Source organism: Hyaena hyaena, unplaced genomic scaffold (genome assembly GCF_003009895.1).
Source record: "Hyaena hyaena isolate Hyena2069 unplaced genomic scaffold, ASM300989v1 scaffold_186, whole genome shotgun sequence".
Lineage (NCBI taxonomy): Eukaryota > Metazoa > Chordata > Mammalia > Carnivora > Hyaenidae > Hyaena > Hyaena hyaena.
In genome coordinates this window covers 2,020,856-2,044,720 of record NW_024080818.1, presented here as the reverse complement: position 1 = coordinate 2,044,720, position 23,865 = coordinate 2,020,856, and the positions used below count along the sequence as shown (strand labels likewise).

General features: G+C 40.6%; 1 protein-coding gene across 3 annotated transcripts in view; it reads right to left on the bottom strand.

Annotated features, from left to right (window-relative positions):
- Positions 1-20,618, bottom strand: part of TM4SF18 (transmembrane 4 L six family member 18) — a 40,400-nt gene extending 19,782 nt beyond the window's left edge. The window contains exons 1-3 of one of the 3 annotated variants that reach the window (XM_039240981.1): positions 20,534-20,618; positions 18,116-18,169; positions 17,789-18,004 (exon numbers count right to left, since the gene is read on the bottom strand). The gene's annotated coding sequence lies outside the window, so the exon portion shown is untranslated. Of the gene's footprint in view, positions 1-4,845; positions 4,939-17,788; positions 18,005-18,115; positions 18,170-20,533 lie in introns of those variants that run through there. The other 2 variants (XM_039240982.1, XM_039240983.1) reach the window with 2 other exon arrangements.
- Positions 20,619-23,865: the final 3,247 nt, after the last annotated feature.

The following is a 23,865-nucleotide window of genomic DNA, read 5'->3' as shown; positions in this document are numbered from 1 at the left end:
CTATGAAATGGGAATGTGGAGATTAAACAAGATTATATCACATGTCAAGTGATATAGAAGGAATAAGCAATAAATGGGAGCCATCAGTAGTAATAAAAAGAGATGAGGCATCTGTGTGGCTCAGTTGGCTGAGCATCTGACTTCAGCTCAGGTCATGATCTTATGGTTCATGAGTTTGAGCCCCCATGGGGTTCAATGCTGTCAGCTCAGAGCCTGCGTGGGATCCTCTCTTCCCCTCTCTCTTTTCCCCTCTCCTGCTTGTATGCATGCACTCTCTCTCAAAAAAAAAAATTAAAATAATTGTCAAAATAGTACAGAAATCAGAAGTAAAGTCTGTTTACTTATCCTCTCTTGATACTCAGAGTATCTGTATCATGAGCTCTTAAATTCTTCATCCCAGAGTGTTTACATCAATTTGTTGGTATCCTCCAGAAAGTATTGATATTCTAAAATACACATACTTTTAATTCAAAAGAATAAAAACTTATTTTATGTAAATAATTTTAAATTTAAAATTTTAAATTTAAACAGTACTTATTTTCAAACATCTCAATGTTTGAACCACTTTTGGATTCAAATAAAACAAACCTAGAAACTAACAGTCTTATTCTATGATGAGTTCCAAGGAGATTTCTTGGTACCCCCTGATGAATGTGATTTTTTGTTTTGTTTTGTTTTGCTTTGTAGAGTGTTTTCCAGCAAAGTACATCACAAAGTCCTGTCATTAAATCATTTTTTTCCCCAGGGACATAGAAGCAAACTAAAATCATATTTACTAGAACCCTTGGGATGATGGGGAGAGCAACAGTTTTGGCTAAATATTTATTGAGCACCTCCTATGTGTGAGGCACTGTTCTAAGAGGTGGGGAGAGATGGCTCCATGAACACAATAGTCCAAAATCCTTGCCCTTGTAGAGCTTACAGTCTACTGTGGGGAGACTAACAATAAAAAAAAAAAAAAATTACAGCTTGTCAGGTAATGATAAGTGTGGCTAAAATAAATCAAGAAAAGGGTAACTAGGAGAGCCAAGAATGGGGTTGCGGATATCATTTCAAACAGAGTGGTCAGGAAAGACTTTCCTGGGAAGATGACATCTGAGTAAAGATTTAAAGGAAGTGGAGAGTGTGAGCCATGCAGGGAAATTGGGGGAAAGCATTCTAGTCAGAGAGAATGGCAAGTGTGCAAAAACCCTGAGGTAGAAGTAAATTCTGGCAGAGACCACTGGGGCTGGAGCCAAGTGTAAGAGGGGAAAAGTACTAACATCTGAGATTAGTTCTGAGTAGGAAAATGACTTGCCACATTAAAAGGCTCACCAGGGCTGCTATGTTGTGAATAGGTTGTAAAGCATCCAGATGAAAGAAAGGAGATGAGTTCTGAAATCATGTCACTAACCCAGGTAAGAGATAACAGTGGCTCAGACCATGACAGAGGAAGCAGAGATGGTAAGAAAAGGTTGGATTCTGCAGGTATTTTTTTTTATAGCTTATTTATTTTTGAGACAGAGAGAGAGAGACAGACACGAGTGGCGGAGGGAAGGGAGAGAGGGAGACACAGAATCCGAAACAGGCTCCAAGCTCTGAACTGTCAGCACAGAGCCGAACGTGGGGCTCAAACCACGAACCATGAGATCATGACTTGAGCTGAAATTGGACACTCAACTGACTGAGCCACCCAGGCACCCCATGCATTTATTTTTTTTAAGGATTTTATTTTAAGTAATCTCTACACCCAATGTGGGGCTCAGACTCATAACCCTGAGATCAAGAGTTGCATGCTCTACTGACTGAGCCAGCCAGGTGCCCCTCTATGTATTTTTAAGACAAAATCAACAGTATTTGGTGACAGACTGGACTGGATATAAGAGAGACAGAGGCATCAAAGATGACTATGTGTGTGTGGGGGGGGGGGTGCCTGGGTGGCTCAGTAGGTTAAGCATCTGACTTTGGCTTAGGTCATGATCTAGTGGTTCATGAGTTGGAGCCCCGCATTGGGCTCTGTGCTGACAACTCAGAGCCTGGAGCCTGCTTTAGATTCTGGGTCTCCTTCACTCTCTGCCCCTCTCCCACTCATGCTCTCTCTCTCTCTCAAAAATAAATTAAAAAATGTTTTAAAATTTTTTGAAAAAAAGAAGGCTACATGGTTCAGGGCCCAAGCAACTGGAAGAATGAAGCTGTCATTAACTGAAATGAACAAAATAGGTTGAGCAGGTTTCGGAGGGAGAAGATGATGTGGTAAGTTTCAGACATTCTAAATTTGAGATACCTATTAAAATCCAAGTGGAGATGCCAATTAGGCAGTGGATATGCAAATATGAAGTTCAAGGGAGAGATGTGGGATGGAGTATATGAGAGTTGTCAGCATTTGAATGGTATTTAAAGCCATAAGACACTATGAGAATAAGTGTAGACAGAAAAGAGGCCCTAGGACTAAGTCCTGGGCAGTCCAGTGAATACAATTTGGGCAAATGAGAAACTCGGGGGGCCTGGGTAGCTTAGTCGGTTAAGCGTCCGACTTTCGCTTAGTTCATGATCTCGCAGTTCATGGGTTCGAGCCCCCCATCGGGCTCTGTGCTGACTGCCAGCTCAGAGCCTGGAGCCTATTTCAGAGTCTGTATCTCCCTCTCTCTCTGACCCTCCCCTGCTCACGCTGTCCCTCTCTCTCCTAGAAATAAATAAAAATGAAAAAAAAATCTTAAAAAAAAACATTTGGGTGAATGAGGAGGAGCCAGCAAAGGATACTGGGAAGTGTCCAGTGAGTTAGAAGAAAAACCAGAAGCTTATCCTAGAAGTTGAGTTTCTGCTGTGGGAGAAAGTAAACAAGTGAGTCAAATGTTCCCTATATAGCAAGTAATATGGGAGGACTGAGAGTTAGCTATTGGATTTGACAACATGGAGGTCACCAATGACCTTAATAAGAGAAACTGGTGGTGCGATAGACATAGGAGTTGAACTGGAAAGGGTTCATGAGAGAATGGAAAGAGAGAAATTGGAAACAGAGAGAGGGGGAGCTCTTCTGGAGTTTTACTCCAAGGAGAGCAAAAAAATGAGGCAATAGCTGGAGGGAAAGCGGAAGTCAGGGGAAAAATTTAATGGGAAGAATTATAGCATGTCTGTACACTGATGATCATGTTCTTGTTGGGAGTGGGGGAGGAGAGGTGGGGTTTGATGATGCAAGAGAGAAAAGAGAGAATTGTTGGAAAGTGTCCTGAGTAAATGAGATGGGCTGGGAGCATGCACACAGATGGAGGGGATGGTCTTAACAGCCTGGGCACTTCAGTTGTACTCACAAAAGGGAAGACAGAAGAGATGGAATTGGAAGTAGTGGAAATTTCTGATTGCTTTTGTATTCTCGGTGAAACAGGAAGCAGGTTTATCAGCCAAGAATGAGAGTGGGAGAGAGTATTAAAGGTTTGGACAGAGAGAAAAAGGTATGAAACAGTTGCCTAGGATGGTGGACAGTCTAGAGCAATGTGGCAGGATCACCAGCAGGCAGGGAGGGCCCAATGAGGCCATGAATTTATAGTAAGACTAGGCATCATAATTGAGTATTTTTTCTAGTGAAGTTCACCTCCAGAGGTGCAGGCAGAGTAGAAAGAAAGCTGGAATCACCAGGATTTGGACTTTGCCAGGCAAGTACCATGAACAGAGAGGGGCAGAGGAAACAAGAATGTATGTAAGAGTGATTACAATGATGGACTGTGGAACTCAGTGCAAGAAAGGAGGCAAGTAAGTATGGACATGAGAGAATGTGAAGAACAGTAACAAAACAAAACAAAACAAAACAAAACAAAACAAAACAAAACAAAAAAGAGGTTGGATTTGGAGTTTGTGTCCCAGTGTGGTTGAAGAATTACTGATTTGGGGTAGCAGAAAGAGAAAGAGGTGGAAAGATAGAATTTATAAACCAAGAAGTGGGATACTGGAATTTGAGATTAAGATGTTTCCAAAATTGATGAAGATAAAGTCTAAAGGTGTATTATGGGCTGAACTGTGTCTCCTCAAAATTCCTATGTTGAAGCACTAAATCTTATAACCTCAGAATGTGACTATATTTGGGAGATGGGCCTTTAAAGTGGTAATTAAGTTAAAACAAGGCTGATAGGATGGTCCCTAATCCAATCTGACTTGTGTCCTCATAAGAGGAGGAAATTTAAATACACAAAGAGATAACCAGACACACAGAGAAAAGACCTTCACTGGACACAACAAGAAGGCATCTGTACGCCAAGGAGAGAGGTCTCAGGAGAAAGCAAACCTGTCAGCATCTTGATTTGGGACTTTTGTCTTCCATTCCTGTGAGAAAATAAATTTCTTTGGTTTAAATCCCTAGTCCATGGTGTTTTGTTATAAAAGCCCCAGCAGATTAACACAAGGTGTGGCTGTGGGAGTGAGTGGTGAGGTAGGGTGGGAAGCTAGAGGATCAGGGAAAAAGAATTGAAAGAGTTTAGTTGAGATTTTATAAAAATTTCTACTGTTCATATTTTGTACTTTGAAGAGGAGTAACTAGGAATAGCTTTTTTAAAAAAAAAAAAGTTTATGGAGAAGAGAAATCATTGAGCAGTTTCTCTCTTGTTTTAGTGCTATGGCTTCTAGTACATTTCAGTGTCTGGGATGAGTGCTCACCCCCAATCACGGTGTCCCTCTAAATAATCATGACAAATTAGTATCTAATGAATATCCTGTTTTGTGTTAGAAGCCCTGACATACATTAAAACAAAAAATAAGTTCAATGACCCTAATGCAAAGGCATTATTAATCTCATTCTGCATGTGAAATAAATGGATCTAAGAAAAAATTTTTAAACTTGCCCAAGAACTCGATGTGTTTTTTGGACTCTTCACCTACCCTTGCCAGATACACTACAACGCATCAATCCCCTCTTCATTGCAAATGGGTTTTGAATTTGTATGTTGTGATTCCTTGGTAGTGGCTTCCTGCGATGTTATTTTGAAGACACCCTGGTTTCAGTTGGAGAGAGACACACAAGCCAGACGGGTTAGTTAGACAGACTAGTGATGTCCGCTGTGGAGACAGGGTCACAGAAGGGCAACTCGCATGGCTAATATTCTCATCTTAGTCAAGCCCAGAAGGATGTCTCCAGTGATGTTTTTATGTCACAGGTAGTTACGAAGACTTGAGGAGGTGCAGAACTAGGTGTCATTTAGAAGACTGTTCAGTAAGAGTGACAGATGTGAATGAAGAGAATATGACAAGCTGGAAGACTTGATAAATTGTTAAGAGGGGAGGGGTGCCTGGGTGGCTCAGTCAGTTAAGTGACCACATAGGGCTCTGTGCTGACAGTGCGGAGCCTGCATGGGATTCTCTCTCTCCCTGTTTCTCTGCCCCTCCCCTACTCCAGAACATGCTCTGCTCTTTCAAAGTTAATAAATAAAATTTACTTAAGTTCATTTCTAAGAACACTTTTATAACCTGCCTCCTGAAAAACATATGTGTACTCATAAAAAAATATTTCTGAAGCCATTTGTCTCCAGAAAACTCCCAATTTTCTTGCCAAGGAATTCTTCTGCAATCAAAATTTTCTTGTTCACCCTCCAGAAGCCGGGAAGAGTCCCTGGCTGCTGTGCTTACTGGCTGCTGTGCTTACTGGCTGCTTCTGGCACTGGCTTCCTGTTCACAGCAGCACTGAGGAAATCCGCAGGATGCTGGCTACCAGGGGACAAGGTGACTCAGGAGGAAACACTCCACCTAAAATAGTCCTGGTGTGCAGCCTCTGAGTCACTCTGGAATCAGAGTTAATGTCTGATCCTGAAAGTAATCCTACAGATGATGGGAAGTGGAGAAGAAGGAAATAACTCAAACAAGTTTACCAAAAAGAAAAGTTTGCCACAAAGATGAAAATTTAATTGCAGAATACGCTAATATTCAGGGAGAAACCTCATCCTGGAGTTCAAAGTGGATGAACTGTGATTTCCTCCAGTAAGTAGGGGCATAAAGTATTAGTTGTGGCCCAATCTAGGAACCCACTGGGAGTGGATGTTTCCTTAAAAACACATTAAAAGCAGTAGAACTACTGTATAAACAGAAATGGACCAATGGCTTGCAGTAGCCATTGATTTTTGTGCTTATAATTCTTTCTCAAGAATTATCTGGCCAAAAATGTGTATGGTGCTGCTAGACTCTACGTTTATCTCTAATTAATGGTAAACACCTAGTGTTTCACCTACTGAGAGAGGGGATGGAGTATGCAATTCATATTCAAAGCTCTCTAAGCAGTATTCTATATTTGGGACGGCCTCTCAAACCTTTGTTTTAAATGACCTTTTCCTTCTTCCTTCTGGGCCCAGGCCTCAGTGTCCATTTATTCGTTGTAGCTCTTCATAGGGAGGGACCAAGGAACTGTATTCCATCATTTAGTCTTTAAATCTATATCGAGCAATTGTCATCTAACAGGAAGGCAAAGAACACCCATTTTTTTGCCCTCAAGATGCACTGTGCTCAGAGTCTAATTAGGGAAACAGAAAAGTTCAACAAAAGGTTTGTGATACAAAATGTCAAATCTTCAGTAGATTTAAGCATAGGCTTCTTGGGACTACAGTAAGGCACAAGGAACTGGAATGGAGCTGGGTGTACATGGGAGATTTCTTAAAGGGACGGGTACAGAATTGAGTCACCAAGGTTAAGATGCAGGTAACTGGGCAAAATGAGACTCAATCAAAGTTAAACATTCACTGGTAGATAAATGCAATATATGAAGCTTAATTGGATCTTGGCTTGGAAAATGAGGTGAAATATATCTTAAGGACAATTGCAAAACTCTGAATACAGAGAGTATTAGACAATATTAGAAAAGGTTTTAAATTTATTTTGGGTAAAGTAATGGTATAGTTATAGAAGAGGTTGTTCTAATTTTTAGGAGATACACACATTTGAAATATATTTAGCAAATGGTTTAGCAAAAGGAAGAAGAGAAGGAAAAGGAGAAAGAAAAGAAGGAAGAGGAGGAAAAGGAGGAGAGGGGGAGGTGGAGGAGGAGAGGGGAAAGAGAGAGGCAGGGAGAGGGAAGTGGGAGGAGGAGGAGAGAGGGTGGGAGAGGGGGATGGGAGGAAGAATGATTGTATGGTAGACATATAAAGGAATCCAATATAACAGAATGTAAACCATTACTGAATTGAAGCTGGGTGTTCACTGTACCAGTTTTTCAACTTTCTTGAGTTTTTGAAATTTTTCATAAAAAATAGTTGGAAAAAAAGTACCCGGTAGACACATTCAGTTGGATAAATGCCAACACTACCCAAAATTCAGAGAGTGTATTCATGCTGGGAATTCAAAGCAGCAAATAAATGCTCTGCTCAACAACTGCATTAGGCAACCCAGAAGCACTGAGTTAGGAAAGAGGGGCCGACTCTCTAACTAAGAGCCAGTGTCCATCTGCCCGAGTGGGAATGAATGTGGCTGGGAGGGTGGGTGAGGAACGACCTCAGCACTTCAGGAGTCTTGTGTGTGTCAGGCTGAAGGGTTCGGACTTTATCCCAAGGAAATCAGACAACTTAAGAGTGGAGGGCATTATGGGGCGCCTGGGTGGCTTAGTCGGTTAAGCGACCGACTTTCGCTTAGGTCGTGATCTCGCAGTTCGTGGGTTCGGGCCCCGCGTCAGGCTCTGTGCTGACTGCCAGCTCAGAGCCTGGAGCCTGTTTCAGTCTGTGACTCCCTCTCTCTCTGACCCTCCCCTGCTCACACTGTCTCTCTCTCTCTCTCTCCTAGAAATAAACAAAAAAAAAATTATTAAAAAATAAATAAATAAATAAATAAATAAACAAAGAGTGGAGGGCATTTTAGAGGCTCATTTGAGGGACAGACCAGAGTGTAGAAGGTGTTGAGCTAAGAGATCATTACAGAGACAAGTGCAGTAATTACATCAGAAATAAAGAAGGCCAAATGCTGGAGAAGATGCAAAGCAAGCCACTTTGAAAAAGGGTTTGGCAGTCTCTTACAAAGTTAAATATATACTTACCATTCAACCCAGTAATTTTACTACGAGGTATTTACTCAAGAAAACTAAGACAGAAGTCCACAGTAATGTGGACTCTGACAGTAATGTTTAGAGCAACGTAACTCATAATCACCAAAATTAGAAATATTGACTAGTAAATGGATAAATAAGTTGTACATTCATAAACAGAATACTGGGCAATAAAAAAGAATAAACTACTGATACTACAACATGGATGAATTTCAAAAGCCTCAAGTGAAGTGAAAGAAGTCAAACTACACACTGTATGATTTCATGGATATGACATTCTGATAAAGACAAAGCTATTGGTACAGAAATCAGATCAGTGGTTACCAGGTGCTGGGGTATGGGAAGGAATTGCCTACAAAGGGGCACATGGAACTTTCTAGGGTAATCGGGAAATATTTTATACAGTATTTTTATCATAGTGGTGGTTACACAGCTGCATACATTTATTAAAACTGTGTACCTAGAAAGTGTGAATTTCACTGTACAGAAATTATATCTCAATATAGCTCCCTTCAGAAAAAAGGAAAATAATGGGGCATGTGAGTGTCTCGGTCAGTTAATTGTCTGATTTCAGCTCAGGACATGATCTCATGGTTCATGACCTTGAGTCCCACATTGCAATGTCTGCTGTCTGCATAGAGCCCACTTCAGATCCTCTCTCTGTCTTTCTCTGTCCCTCCCCTGCTCATTTTCTCTCTCATTCAAAAATTAATATTTTTTAAAAAGGTAAATAAAAAGAATAATAGGACATGAAGATTGAATGGATAAAAAATAGGAAAAGGAAAAGTGAAAGATGTTTTGGTGATCAAGAAAACAGATACACTGGGAACAGCATGGAAGTTTTTTTTGTGTCTTTCATCCATGAAATTCAGCCAGATCTACATGAAACCATCCTGTACCCCTAGAAAACTGACTCGAGGATTAACACAACAATCTGCACAACCTGAACCACAGAACTCAGCAGGTACACGGTGTGGAGAGGTAAACTGGGGGAGAGAGAAGCTGTGGAGGGCAGGGAGCTGATTTTTCTTGCAGAGAGAGGATGGAGATGGGGGGGGGAGAGTACAGGAAAAGCACCCACCCCCTAAAAGCAGCTGTAGAGAAAGTGGAAAAGTAGAAACAGCCACAGATACTGAACTAAAAAGGGGGAAAGGAGAGGATTTTAATTCCATTAAGACTCTATAAACAAGGGAAACTCTGCAGCTTAGCAATACCTGGCAGTGCTCTGGTGAAGAGGGCGAATCTCCAGGAGCACAGTGAGGTCGGGGGATCCTCAGGCCACACGGGGAAATGCAATTCCCTTGCTGGGAGGACATTTGGTAGAGGCTCTACAGCCACCCCACAGGCAAAGGCCCCAGTGAACCCCAGAGAACAATCACATTTGCTGGTTCTGGAATAAGGTCATTAAGGGTGAAGCCTGGTGCCAGACAGTGTATTGTGATTTTGCATAATTCCTGAAACGCTGTTGCTACGTGATTGCGTGAGCTTTTTCTGGGGTCGCAGGCACCCAGTCGCAGTCTCTGGGCCTCAGCAGTAGCACGGTCCTGTAAACGTTCTTGGGTGCGTCCAGCACCCAGCCATTGCTTGTTGAGACCCTCCCCTGGAAGGTCAGAATGGGTCAAGCTGCAGTCCCTCAGAAGTGAGGGGTCAGGAAATATAGCCGCATCTGTGATAAAACTGAGGAGTAGGTGCCATCTGGCAACCTGAAGGCTTGGTCACAGACAGTCTAAAAGCCAGGAGTGGATGGAAGCCAGAGACAAAGGATAGGTGCAGAATTGCTGATTGGGATAAAAAGAGTTTGATACTAAAGACTGGGTAGCTGAGTAATGCCATTTTCATCCCTCCCATGCATGCACATATGCACCAACAAGTGCCACAACAATCCACCCCAGTAAGCTAAGCAGCACCACATAGTGGAGAATGGAGACATTACACTAAGCCCTACCCAACTAGGCCAACCATTCTTCAGGAACAACAAGTCTCTCTGCCTGCTTACTTTACTGACTATAAAATGCTTCATAGTCAGACTTCTAGGGGAAAACAATGTAATTTCAATCATATTTGAGTCTGTTCACTGGTCCGTCTATTCAATTTTCTTTTTTAACTCTTTTTCTTTTTTGTTTCTTTTTCTTGAATACAAAAAGACAAAAACTTTATTTTCATTTTCAACTTTTACTAAAAATATTTTTCTTTAATTTTTTTCTATGTTTTATTTTTTTGCAAATTTTTAAAACTGTATTTTACTTCCATCATTTCATTTTATTCTATTTCACTGTGTTCATTTTGTCAATTTTCAAATATTTTCCATTTCCCCCCGACCCTTTTTTCTCTAACTGATCAAGCTCCTTTCAACACCCAGACCAAAACACACCTAGAATATAGCACCATTTATTTGATTTTTAGGTGTGCTTTATTTTTAATTTTTTAATTTTAATTTTTTTACCTCACTAATTCCTTTTCTTCCTTCATAATGATGAAATGAAGGAATTCACCCCAAAAGAAAGAGCATGAAGAAACAACAGCTAGGGACTTAACCAATACAGATACAAGCAAGATGGCTAAACCAGAATTTAGAACCACAATAATAAGAATACTAGCTGGGGTCGAAAATAGATTAGAATCCTTTTGTGCAGAGGTAAAAGAAGAAAAGCTAGTCAAGATGAAATAAAAAATGTTATAACTGAGCTACAATTTCGAATGGATGCCACAGCAGCAAGGATGGATAAGCAGAACAGCGAATCAGCAATATAGAGGACAAACTTATGGAGAATAATGAAGCAGAAAAAAAGGAGACTAAGGCAAAAGAGCACGATTTAAGAATTAGAGAAACCAGTGACTCATTAAAAAGGAACAACATCAGAATCATAGGGGTCCCAAAAGATGAAGAGAGAGACAACAGGGTAGAAGGGTTATGTGAGCAAATCATAGTGGAAAACTTTCCTAACTGAGGGAAAGACACAGACATCAAAATCCAGGAAGCACAGAGGACTCCCAATAGATTCAACAAAAACTGGCCATCGACAAAGCATATCATAGTCAAATTCATAAAATCCTCAGGCAAGGAAAGAATCAGGAAAGCAGCAAGGGAAAAAAGTCCTTAACCTACAAGGGAAGACAGATGAGGTTTGCAGCAGACCTGTCCACAGAAACTTAGCAGGCCAGAAAGGAGTGGTAGGATATATTCAACATGCTGAATCGGAAAAATACGCAGCCAAGAATTCTTTATCCTGCAAGGCTGTCATTCAAAATAGAAGGAGATATCAAAAATTTCCCAAACAAAAATGAAAGGAGTTTGTGACCACTAAGCCAACCCTGCAAGAAATTTCAGGGGTACTCTCTGAGGGGAGAAAAGACAAAAAAAATTATATATATATAATTTATATATATATAAAGACCAAAAGCAAGAGAGACTAGAATGGACCAGAGAACACCACCAGACACTCCAACTCTACAAGACACACAATGGCAATAAATTCGTATCTTTCAGTACTCACGCTATACATCAATGGACTAAATGCTCCAATCAAAAGACACAGGGTAACAAAATGGATAAGAAAACAATATCCATCCATATGCTGTTTACAAGAGACCAGTTTTAGACCTAAAGACACCTTCAGATTAAAAGGGGATGGAGAACCATCTATCATGCTAATGGTCAACAACAACAAAAAAACTGGAGTAGCCATACTTTTATCAAACGATCTAGACTTTAAAATAAAGAGTGTAGGGGCACCTGGGTGGCTCAGTCGGTTAAGCATCCGACTTTAGCTCAGGTCATGATCTCACGGTTCATGGGTTCGAGCCCTGCATCAGGCTCTGTGCTGACAGCCAGATCAGAGCATGGAGCCTGTTTCAGACTCTTTGTTTCCCTCTCTCTCTGACCCTCTCCTACTCACACTGTCTGTCTGTCTGTCTGTCTGTCTCTCTCTCTCTCTCAGAAATAAATAAAACATTAAAAAAAATTTTTAAATAAATAAAAAAATAAAGAGTGTAACAAGAGATGTAGGGCATTATATCACAATTAAGGGGTTATTCCACCCAGAAGACCTAACAATTGTAAACATTTATGCTCCAAATGTAGAAACACCCAAATATATAAATCAATTAATCACAAACACAGCAATGGACAAATAATCTAATCAGAAAATCAACAAGGAAACAATGGTTTTGAATGACACACTGGACCAGATGGACTTAACGTATATTTTCAGAACATTTCATCCTAAAGCAGCAGAATATACATTCTTCTCCAGTGCACATGTAACATTCTCCAGAGTAGATCACATACTGGGACACAAATGTCCTCAACAAGTACAAAAAGATAATATCATACCGTGCATATTTCCAGACCACAGTGGTATAAAACTTGAAACCAACCACAAGACAAAATTTGGAAAGAACATCAAATACTTGGAGATTAAAGAATATCCTGCTGAAGATTAAAGAATATGGGCTAACCAAGAAGCTAAACAAGAACTTAAAAAGTACATGGAAGCCAACGAAAATGATAACATTACTGCCCCAAGCCTCTGGGATCAGTAAAAGCAGTCATAAGAGGAAAATATATAGCAATCCAGTCCTTCTTAAAGAAGGAAGAAAGGTCTCAGATACACAACCTAACCTTACACCTTAAAGAGCTGGAAAAAGAACAGCAAATAAAACCAGCAGAAGATAGGAAATAATAAAGATTAGAGCAGAAATCAATGCTACTGAAACAAACAAACAAACAAACAAACAAAAAAACCAGAATGGATCAATGAAACCAGAAGCTGGTTCTTTGAAAGAATTAAAAAAATTGATAAACCACTTGCCAGTTTGATCAAAAAGAAAAGGGAAAGGACCCAAAGAAATAAAATCAAGGGTGAAAGGGGAGTGATCAAAACAAACACAGCAGAAATAAAATAATAATAAAAGAATATGATGAGCAATGGTATGCCAATAAAATGGGCAATCTGGAAGAAATGGATATATTCCTATAAATTGCTAGAACTGATCCATGAATTCAGCCAAGTCGCAGGGTACAAAATCAATGTACAGAAATCAGTTGCATTCTTATACACCAACAATGAAGCAACAGAAAGAGAAACCAAGGAATTGATCCCATTTACAATTGACCAAAAACTGTAAAATACCTAGGAATAAATATTACCAAAGAGGTGAAAAATGTATACACTGAAAACTATAGAAAGTTTATGAAAGAAACTGAAGAAGACACACAAAAATGGAAAAATCTTCCATGCTCCTACATAGGAAGAACAAATACTGTTAAAATATCAATTCTACCCAAAGCAATCTACATATTCAGTGAAATACCTATCAAAATAACTCCAGCATTCTTCACAGAGATACAAGAGACAATTCTAAAATTTATGGAACTAGAAAAGACCCCGAATAGCCAACGCAATCTTGAAAAAGAAAACCAAAGCAGAAGGCATCACAATCCCAGACTTCAAGCTGTAGTATAAAGCTGTAATCATCAGGACATTATAGCACTCGCACAAAAACAGACACTCAGATCAATGGAATAGAATAGAGAACTCAGAAATGGATTCACAAGTGAATGGCCAACCAATCTTTGACAAAGCAGGAAAGACTATCCAATGGAATAAAAACAGCCTCTTTAGCAAGTGGTGCTGGGAAAACTGGACGGTGACATGCAGAAAAATAAACCTAAACCACTTTCTTACACCATACACAAAAATAAACTCAAACTGGATGAAAAACCTAAACGTAAGACAGGAAGCCATCAAAATCCTCAAGGAGAAGGCAGGCAAAAACCTCTTTGACCTTGGCCGCAGCGACTTCTTACTCAACACAGCTCCAGAGGCAAGGGAAACAAAAGCAAAAATGAACTATTGGGGCCTCATCAAAATAAAAGGCTTCTGCACAGCGAAGGAAATAATCAGCAAAACTAAAAGGCAACCGACAGAATGGGAGAAGATATTGCAAAGGGTTAGTATCCAAAATCTATAAGGAACTCAACACCGAAAAAAACAAATAATCCAGTGAAGAAATGGCAAAAGACATGAACAGATATTTCTCCTAAGAAGACATCCAGATGACCAACTGACACATGAGAAAATGCTCAACATCATTCACCATCAGGGAAATACAAATCAAAACCACAATGAGATACCACCTCATACCAGTCAGAATGGTTAACATTAACACCACAGGCAACAGATGTTGGTGAGGATGCGGAGAAAAAGGATCTCTTCTGCCCTACTGGTGGGAATGCAAACAGGGGAAGCCACTCTGGAAAACGGTATGGAGGTTCCTCAAACAATTAAAAATACAACTACCTTCTGACCCAGCAATTGTACTACTAGGTATTTACCCAAGGGATACATGTGTGCTGTTTTGAAGGGGCAATGGCACCCCAATGTTTCTAACAGTACTCTCATCAATAGCCAGAATATGGAAAGAGCCCAAATGTCCATCGATGGATGATTGGATAAAGATGTGGTATATATATACAATGGAGTACTACTCAACAATAAAGAAGAATGAAATCTTGCCATTTGTAACTACGTGAATGGAACTGGAGGGTATTATGCTAAGCAAAATTAGTGAGAGGAAGACAAATATCATATGACTTCACTCATATGAGGACTTTAAGACACAGAACAGATGAACATAAGGGAAAGGATGCAAAAATAATATAAAAACAGTAAGGGGGACAAAACATAAGAGACTCTTAAATATGGAGAACAAACAGAGGGTTACTGGAGGGATTGTGGGAGAGGGGTGGGCTAAATGGGTAAGGGGCATTAAGGAATCTACTCCTGAAATCATTGTTGCACTATATGCTAACTAACCTGGATGTAAATTTAAACAGGAAAAGAAAACAGATATACTAATACAAGAAGTATAAATGTCAGAGATAGCACCTGATACAGCCAGTTAACTGCTACAAGAATAAAATGATCAATCAAGTTATATATATAGGAGGAATTCATAATGTATTAAAATATTTTCTTCATTTGTTTTTATGTTATTACGTTAGCTACCAGTTTGGCACAAGTATGAGGAAAATGTTATTACCTTTAAAAAGTGCATAATTGAGGGGCGCCTGGGTGGCTCAGTAGGTTGGTTGAGCATCCAACTTCGGCTCAGGTCATGATTTGTTGTCAGGGAGTTCAAGCCCCTTGTCAGGAAATGTGCTGGCAGATGGAAGCCTGGAGCCTGCTTCGGCTTCTGTGTCTCCCTCTCTTTCTGTCCGCCCCCCCCCACCCCCACCCATGCACCTCTGTTCTCTCTGTCTTTCAAAAATGAATAAACATGCACAGCAAAGGAAACAACTCACAAAACTAATAGGCAACCAACGGAATGGGAAAAGATAGTTGCAAATGACATATCAGATAAAGGGTTAATATCCAGAATCTATAAGGAACTCACCAAACTCCACACCCAAAAAACAAACAACACAGTGAAGAAATGGGCAGAAGATATGAACAGACACTTCTCCAAAGAGGACATCCAGATGGCCAACAGACACATGAAACGATGCTCAGCATCCCTCCTCATCAGGGAAATACAAATCAAAACCACACTGAGATACCACCTCACGCCAGTCAGAGTGGCTAAAATGAGCAAATCAGAGAACTCTAGATGCTGGCGAGGATGTGGAGAAACGGGCACCCTCCTACACTGTTGGTGGGAATGTAAACTGGTACAGCCCCTCTGGAAAACAGTGTGGAGGTTCCTCAGGAAACTAACAATAGAACTCCCCTATGACCCAGCAATAGCACTGCTAGGAATTTACCCAAGGGATACAGGAGTGCTGATGCACAGGAGCACATGTACCCCAATGTTCATAGCAGCACTCTCAACAATAGCTAAAACATGGAAAGAGCCTAAGTGTCCATCAATGGACGAATGGATCAAGAAGATGTGGTGCATCTATACCATGGAATACTACATGGCAATGAGAAAGAATGAAATCTGGCCATGTGTAGCAACATGGATGGACCTTGAGGGTGTTATGCTGAGCGAAATAAGTCAGGCAGAGAAGGACAAATATCATGTTTGCATGTATAGGAGGATTAGGAGGAACTTAACTGAGGAACAAGGGGGAGAAGAAGGGGGAAATGGTGGAGGAAGGGGAGAGAGGCAAACCATGAGAGACTCTTGAATGCTGACAAAAACTGAGGACTGATGGATGTGGAGGGGAGGGGGAATGGGCACTTGTGGGGATGAGCACTGGGTGTCATGTGGAAACTAATTTGACAATAAACTATTTGTGAAAAAAAATAATAATAAAGTAACAAGACTGCAAGCAAAAAAAAATGAATAAACATTTAAAAAAATTTTTTTAATCCATAATGGATTCTTGAGAAGAAACTTAAATTCTGGGAAAAGGTGTGTGTGTGTGTGTGTGTGTGTGTGTGTGTGTGTAGGCATTCCTATTTCAAAATATCTGATCATAATCTTCCCTGGGTTATGCTTTTCTCCAATTTTATACATTTTTTTAAAAAATTAAAATATATGGAAAATGGTTTCTTAATTCTAATTAATAAAAAACACTAAATATATTCCAAAAAAATTCCAATTTTGGTGATTATGAGTAATGTTCCTCTAAATATTCCTGTCAGAGTTCTTGTGGGGACTTCTGTTTTAGTTTTCCTGAGTAAATACCTAGTGGTAAAATTACTACTAAGAATGCCTATAATAAGGTGGAAGCAGTAAGCATGGAGGTAGTTTGGAGAGAACTTAAGAGGCAGAATCTTCTCCAGGAAGTGGTTTTTCAGAGAAGATGTGCTTACACATGGGCATATGGACCTCTCAAATAAGAATGCTACTGTGGGGGCAGCTGGGCGGCTCAGTTGTTCAGCATCTGACTTCTGCTCAGGTTATGAATTCACGGTTTGTAAGCATGAGTCTTCTCTCTCTCTCTGCCTCACTCACTTGCACCTTCTCTCTCTCAATAAACAAACAAAAAAATGACTACTACTGTAGTATTTATGGGGGGAAAATAATGGAAATAATTTAATTTTCCAGTAGGAGAATGGTTAAATAAATGATGACCTATCTGTACAACAGAATACTATGTAGCTGTTAAACATGAGAAAAACCTATGTGTGCTGATATGCAATGATTGGTGAGTCAAAAAAAAAAAAAAGAAAACTGGGGTGCCTGGTTGGCTTAGTTGGTTAAGCTTCAGACTTTGGCTCCTGTCATGATCTGACAGTTGGTGAGCCCAGCATCATGCTTTGTGCTGACAGCTCAGAGCTTGGAGCCTGCTTCAGATTCTTTGTTTCCCTCTCTTTGCTTCTTTCTCTCTCAAAAATAAATAAACATTAAAAAATTTTTAAATAAAAAGAAAACATTGTACAGAATATTGCTAATTGTGCAATAAAAGAGATGTCACACACACACACACACACACACACACACACACACACACACACCCTCTGGAAGACTATGACCAGAAGCTGTTCTATCTGTCAGAGTCCATTCAGGAGACAGAAACGATCCAATAATTTGAATAGTCAGCCAGTGTGATGCCGGCTCCTCTGGAAGAGGTGGGCGCTAGCCCTGGTCTTCTGGCTCTCTCTTGTCCACTTCCTCACCAGCACCTTCAGGCAGGAGGAGAAGGCAATGAGAGATCAGAATGTCCTCCAGGTTCAAGACCATGACCCCACAGTCTATAGAAAGTTCATTTTCAGTTGGTCCATAGCTGTCTGCCTGGCAACCAGTACTGGAACTCCACTCTAGAGAAGCACCTCATCCCAGATGAGCTAGGATACATTTGTGAAAGGAAGGAACGGCTGCTGTAATGTCAACTTCCCTGGCAAGAAGCGGTACCTCTGTGACGGCTGCTTGCCCAACAGCTGCTGCAGTGCTTTCCGGTACTGCATGTCCCTGCATGAAACCCCACAGGCAACTTATGGAGCGCTTCCTCCACTGGGCAGGCGTGGCATTCCAGAACCTCTTCATGGTCCTTGAAGATCACTTTGAATCATGTTCGGCCAACTGCAGGAACTCATCCCGGGTTTCCAAATAGTTGATGCTGCCAGCTGACTTGATATCATCATCATGACAAGGGTAAAAGAAAACAATTAAATCACAGGCATATCCAGTCCTCTCCCCACCCACCACCCACAAGAGGAAGGACCCAGGGTCATTTCATACCGGTTGAAGCGTGGCTGCCAAATAAGACACGTTTACATCCTGACCCCTTGGAACCTGTGAACATGACACTATTTAGAGAAAATGTCTTTGCAGATACAATAATTAAGTTCAGGATCTTGAAATGAGATCATCTTGTATTATCTGGGTGGGCCCTAAATCCAATGACAAAACACCGGTGAAACATGCAGAGGAGATGAGCACAGGGAAAAGCCATGTGGAGACAGAAGCAGCTGCTGGAGTGATGCAGCCACCCAGGGATGCTGACAGCCCATAGGAGCTTGAAGAAGGAAAGAACAGAGTCTCCCCTAGAGCTCTGGAGAGGCATAGCCCTACCAACACCTTGACTTTGGACTTCTGGCCTTCAGAGATGTGAGAGAATATATTCCTGTTTTAAGCCACCAAGTTTGTGACAATTTGTTTGGGAAGCCCTGGAAAACTAATAAGACATTCCTTTTGTATTAATGGAAAAAGGGGCCAAGTTAAAAGAAAAAAAAGATATTGGAGAGGCCAGCAGGGTTTAATTAACCGGTTGAATTTGTTGAGCACTTATCACATGCCAAGTACCTGCTCCAGTTAAATGGTGACAGAAATTTGAAACCAGCAAAATAAGCCCCAGAGCTTGTGTTTTTAAGCAGCTACTCTGTACTTCTAGGAAAGAGTGGAAGCTATGTGTGTGGAAAGGGACATAGGAAGGGAATGAGAAAGGTTAGGAAAATTGGGGGTAATTTGAGAGAGATGCAGCTGCCATGGAGGTGAGATAATAAGTTCATATGTTTGTTTTCCATTATAAACAGATTTTGGGGGGTATTCCTTGAGAAATTTGGCAAAGATTTAAAGGGCTCTCCAGTTGCAGTGCCTGGGTGACTCAGTCAGTTAAGCATCCAACTCTTGGTTTTGGTTCAGGTCATGATCTCATGGTTTCATGGGGTCAAGCCCTGCAATGGGCTCTGCTCTCGCAGCACAGAGCCTGCTTGGGATTTTCCCTCCTTCCCTCTCTCTCTGCCCCTTCCCCCCCCACCCCATGCTGTCTCTCTCTCAAAATTAAAAATTTTTTAAATTTTATTATTTAAAAAATATAATAAAAGGCTCTCCAGTTAATTTTTTTTACTTTGACATGAGACTGTGTCAAGACTTGCACATATGGCACCTGTGTTTTATATAGGTTACATTTTTCCTCGGTTGCCATTCTTTCATTGAGCTCCATTCGGCTTATGTGCCGTCAGCTGTGCTTAGTGCTGGGCATACCTGCAGATGAGTGAGCACCAGACCCTGCCTGGGGCACTCAGCTCATCCTGGTCCAACAAAGATTCTTGAAACTGGACATCATTCTGTGGACAGTGGAAGTTTGTATGCAGGGGGGAAGAAGCTGAAGCTGAGAGAGAGCAAGAACTGGCTCTGTGTTCCCCAAGATGCTGAGCCTTCTGGATCTGTGAATCCTCACCCCCAATCTTTAGTGGGCTGTAGACTGACGGGATAAATTGATCCTTGCTAGTCTACTGAGGATTAAAGAGTTACCTCATTCAGGTAGCACAATCAGATTAAAACATGTTTTCTCTAGGGATCTTTCTTTCCTTTCTTTCTGTCTTTCTGTCTTTCTGTCTTTCTCTCTTTTTTTTTTTACGGGGGGAAGTGTCAAGGGAATGGGAAATGGGGTACAGCATGGTTGATTGACTTGCTTTTAATTTTATCTTTGGTGGCCCCTGCTGAACCCAGGACAGGATTAGTCCTGGCTTCCAGTAAATATTTGCCTTGACAATATGGACAAAACCTGATTCTGGTCAGCTTTGAGGCTCCAGGGGAGTCCTATCTGATATGGTAGGGCAGCTCTATAGTTCATGGAGTTCTGGGGAGGAACACACATTCCTATGGTCAGAAATGACCTGTGAAAACCTGTGAGAGATACTAAACTGGAGACTGGTGTGTTTTCTCCATCTGTCCAGCACAGCCAGGTTTTCTATGGTGTTGTAGAAGTTTGTCCTTTGTTCAGCTGAACACCAGATGAAGAAGCTGGCCAGCTGTTAGAAGCTGTATTCTATGAAAACAGTAGATATTTAAGCACTGGACTCATGCTTGGGGCACAGAGGCACTCAGGAGCAGAGGCTTACTGAATGAACCCCAGGTCCACGCTGGGAGAAGAATGACAGGTGAAAGCTTGCCTGGCACTTTCATCCATTTATCCTATCTTTTTTCTCATTATTATGTTATGATTGTTATTTTATTCTGCTGGACGGCTATCATTGAATTTGTATAACATAATTGTATACATTATAGAACTACCCTATAGTGGAATTTTTTTCTTGAAACGACTTGCTTTTCAATGTGAGAGTTACACCCTCCTCGCTATTGAAACAGGGCTTTAGGGAAATCAGAGCACTTTCATTTCTGATCCTTTCTGAGAATAAAATTTGGCCATCTCACCTGTCCATGTGGTTCTGCTGAGGACTGCATCTTGGGTCTTGTCCACAGTGATCTGGAAGCCAATCTTCTGAAGAAATCACAAAATTGTTCTTGAAAAGAAGAAAAAAAGAGGGGTTATTTAAAGATAATTTACTAAACAATACTAAGGGAACTCTGAAGAACACCTTATGCTAAGATAGAGCACCCAAGAAAGGAAGGAATTGAAAGTGGAGGAGCCTCAAGGCTTGACCCAGACCTCCTTGGAGAGGAAGAAGCCCCTTCCCTGGCATGGTGCAATATTTTGCTGGGTTGTCTCCAGTCAGAGCTGGTTCATGGTTGACAGGCCAGGGCTGACAAGCTGGAAATACCTCCAGTGAGGAGCCAGTCATCTGAGGCTGGTAGGAAAGAAGTCATTGCTTGGGGTTACTGAGGGAATTTTTGGGGAAACTGCCATAGGGCATGCTGTTGAACTGGATGGGAAGCTGGCTGGGTGACTAACTGGCTGTGGCAGAAACCTGCCAGGAAACAAACTGCTTACAGGAGTGTTGCTGAACCGGCCCTGGGGAAGCCACCTGGGGTCCCCGCCATCACCGGGTCTCCCACACACCTGCCCAGCCACAGGTGCAAGAACAGAAAACCCACCAGACCCAGGAAGCCCTTCTTTCCTCCAGAGTCCCACCAGTGTCCTCTACTGGCCAAGCTTAACATTCTGTCAGGAGTCAAGGAAAGAGGCTTCATTTATCAGAAGCAGAGAGATGATGGGGAGCTGGGAGATGGAAGGCAATAAATTCCTAAATGCCACAGCTGGTAACAATCATATCTGGGGAGAAAAACTGGTTGATGAGGCTCGGATGTGAGAGAGAAGCTCACTTTTCACTATAAATCTTTGTGCTGTTTGATTTGGAGGAGGGATACTGAGAAATTCTTTTAATGCATTATACTGAGTTCCATACTATAAAATAATAATGCTGTTGATGATAGTGATATGCCAGCCATTGTTCTAAACACTTTAACTATGTTAACTTACCTAACGTTTCCTCAGTTACTTATTATTAGACCCAATTTTTACACCTGAAAAAACTGAGGCACAAAGAGAGCAAGTAATTTGCTCAAGACTAGCTAGCAAGTGATTGATCTAGTAACTGGTGATATGGCTGCAGGATCTGTGTTCTTAGTTCTACACTGTATCAACTTCTCACATCTATCAGTGTTTACTGTGGCATGAAACACAGTGAACGAGCAAGGTGATTATCATTTATAGCGTTCATCAGATATTGCCCAATGTCTCACTCCCCATCAGGGTGAGCTAGGCCATGTGATTAACAAGTTGTGTGTGTCATTTCTAGTCAAGCATTTCATTATTTGTGGGAGAACTTTGGCAGCTCTCTTTCTCCTCTTGCATAGACTGGGTGATGGGTAGGTAGCATGAGCAAGAAACAGACCTTTGATTTTCTAAGTCCGTGATATTTTGCTGCTGATTCTTACTGAAGCAAAAATCTAGCTTATTTTTATTGCTATAAGTGATGCATTTCTGATTAGAGTTCATAGCAAAACATGTGTTTTATAAAATGCCAATGAGATATATTGCCTATCCTAAAATTTTTATTGCAATTTTGAACTTAGAAAAATTGAAACAATTAGAAATATACAAAGATCACTATTCTTCAGCTAGATTCAGCAATTGCTCATATTTTTCTCTTTGCTCTGTTTCTTACATGCTTTTTTTTTTTCTGAATCATTTAAAAGAAAGTTTTACATCATGAAACTTCACTGGAAGAACTTCAGTAGGCATCTTCTGAGACCAAGACTATTCTACATGATCACTCTGAAAGTCTTGGCTCCTAATTGCATTCACATATTTACTTTTTTTGCTGTATTCTACAATATTGTATATGTAAAGCAGCTTGAGAATCTCAATTCTAATGTTACTTTAAATCTATGAAGTAGAGTTTAGATTCTTTGCAATCTCCTTTTTTCTTTATAATTAAGAACACCAGAGATAGGCAATCATGGTACAGTATAGTACCGAACAGCGTAATTCAAGTCACCTTGAACAGTCTTCTGTATATCTTTACTAAGATACATTCTAAGGACAAAAGGGACTGCAAAGGAAACTTGATAATTTGATAGAGATTCATTTGCTTCTTTTTATATTTGATTTTAGGTTTTGATTTTTAAAATCTTTTTATTACATTTTATTAAATTGTTTTTATGGACCACTCTTATGTGGTTCAAAACTCAAAACAATATAAAAGGGAAAGAAGTGCCACTCTCATCCCTTTCCTTCACTCTGTTCCCACCGTCCCCAGAAGCAGATATTTTCATCAGCCTCTGTTTTATCCTTCCTGTATTTCTTTTTTTTTTTTTTGCAGAAAATAAGTATATATATATATATATAATCTTCCCTTATTTTTTACACCTCATTTTTTTCACTTAATAATATAATCCTGGAAATCACTCCTATCAGTTGATAGAAGTATTTTGTATTTTTTTATTGTGACTGCATGGTACTCCTGTAGCTGTACCACAGTTTAATTTATTAGTGGTCGTGTGGATTGTGTCCACTATCTTACTATTAGAAATCATACTGTAATGAGGAATATTGTACATACATATTTCATTTTTTTAAGTTTTTCTTAATGTCTGTTTATTTTGAGAGAGAAATTGAGCACTGGTAGGGGAGGGGCAGACAGAGAGGGGGACACAGAATCTGAAGCAGGATCTAGGCTCTGAGATGTTAGCAGTGAGCCCAACATGGGACCCGAACCTGAGCCAAAGTCGGAGGCTTAACCAACTGAGCCACCCAGGTGCCCCATACATTCTTTCATATTTGTAGAAGTTCCTTTCAAGGCAATTTCCTAGAAGTGGTTTTGCTGGGTAAATACATCATTATTTTTAAGTATTACCCAATTCCCTTCACTAGGGACTGTATCATTTTGCATTCCCACTGGCATTGTATGACAGTGTTTATTTCTCCATAGCCTCACCAACAGAGTATGTTGCCAAGCTTTTGAATTGTTGTCAGTTTGATAGGTAAGAAATGATATATTTGTATATATTTAATTTGCATTTATTATAAGTAAATTTCAACATCGTTTTACATGTTTAAGAGTCAACTATGGGGTGGCTGGGTTGTTTAGTCAGTTAAGCATGGGACTTCAGCTCAGGTCATAATCTTGCAGACCATTGGTTCGAGCCCCATGGAGGCCTCTGTGCTGATAGTGTGGAGCCTGGAACCTGCTTCAGATTCTGTGTCTCCCTCTCTCTGCCCCTCCCCTCTCATACTCTGTCTCCCTTGCTCTCAAAAATAATTAGTCATTTAAAAAAAAGGAGTCAACTGTATATCCCTTTTC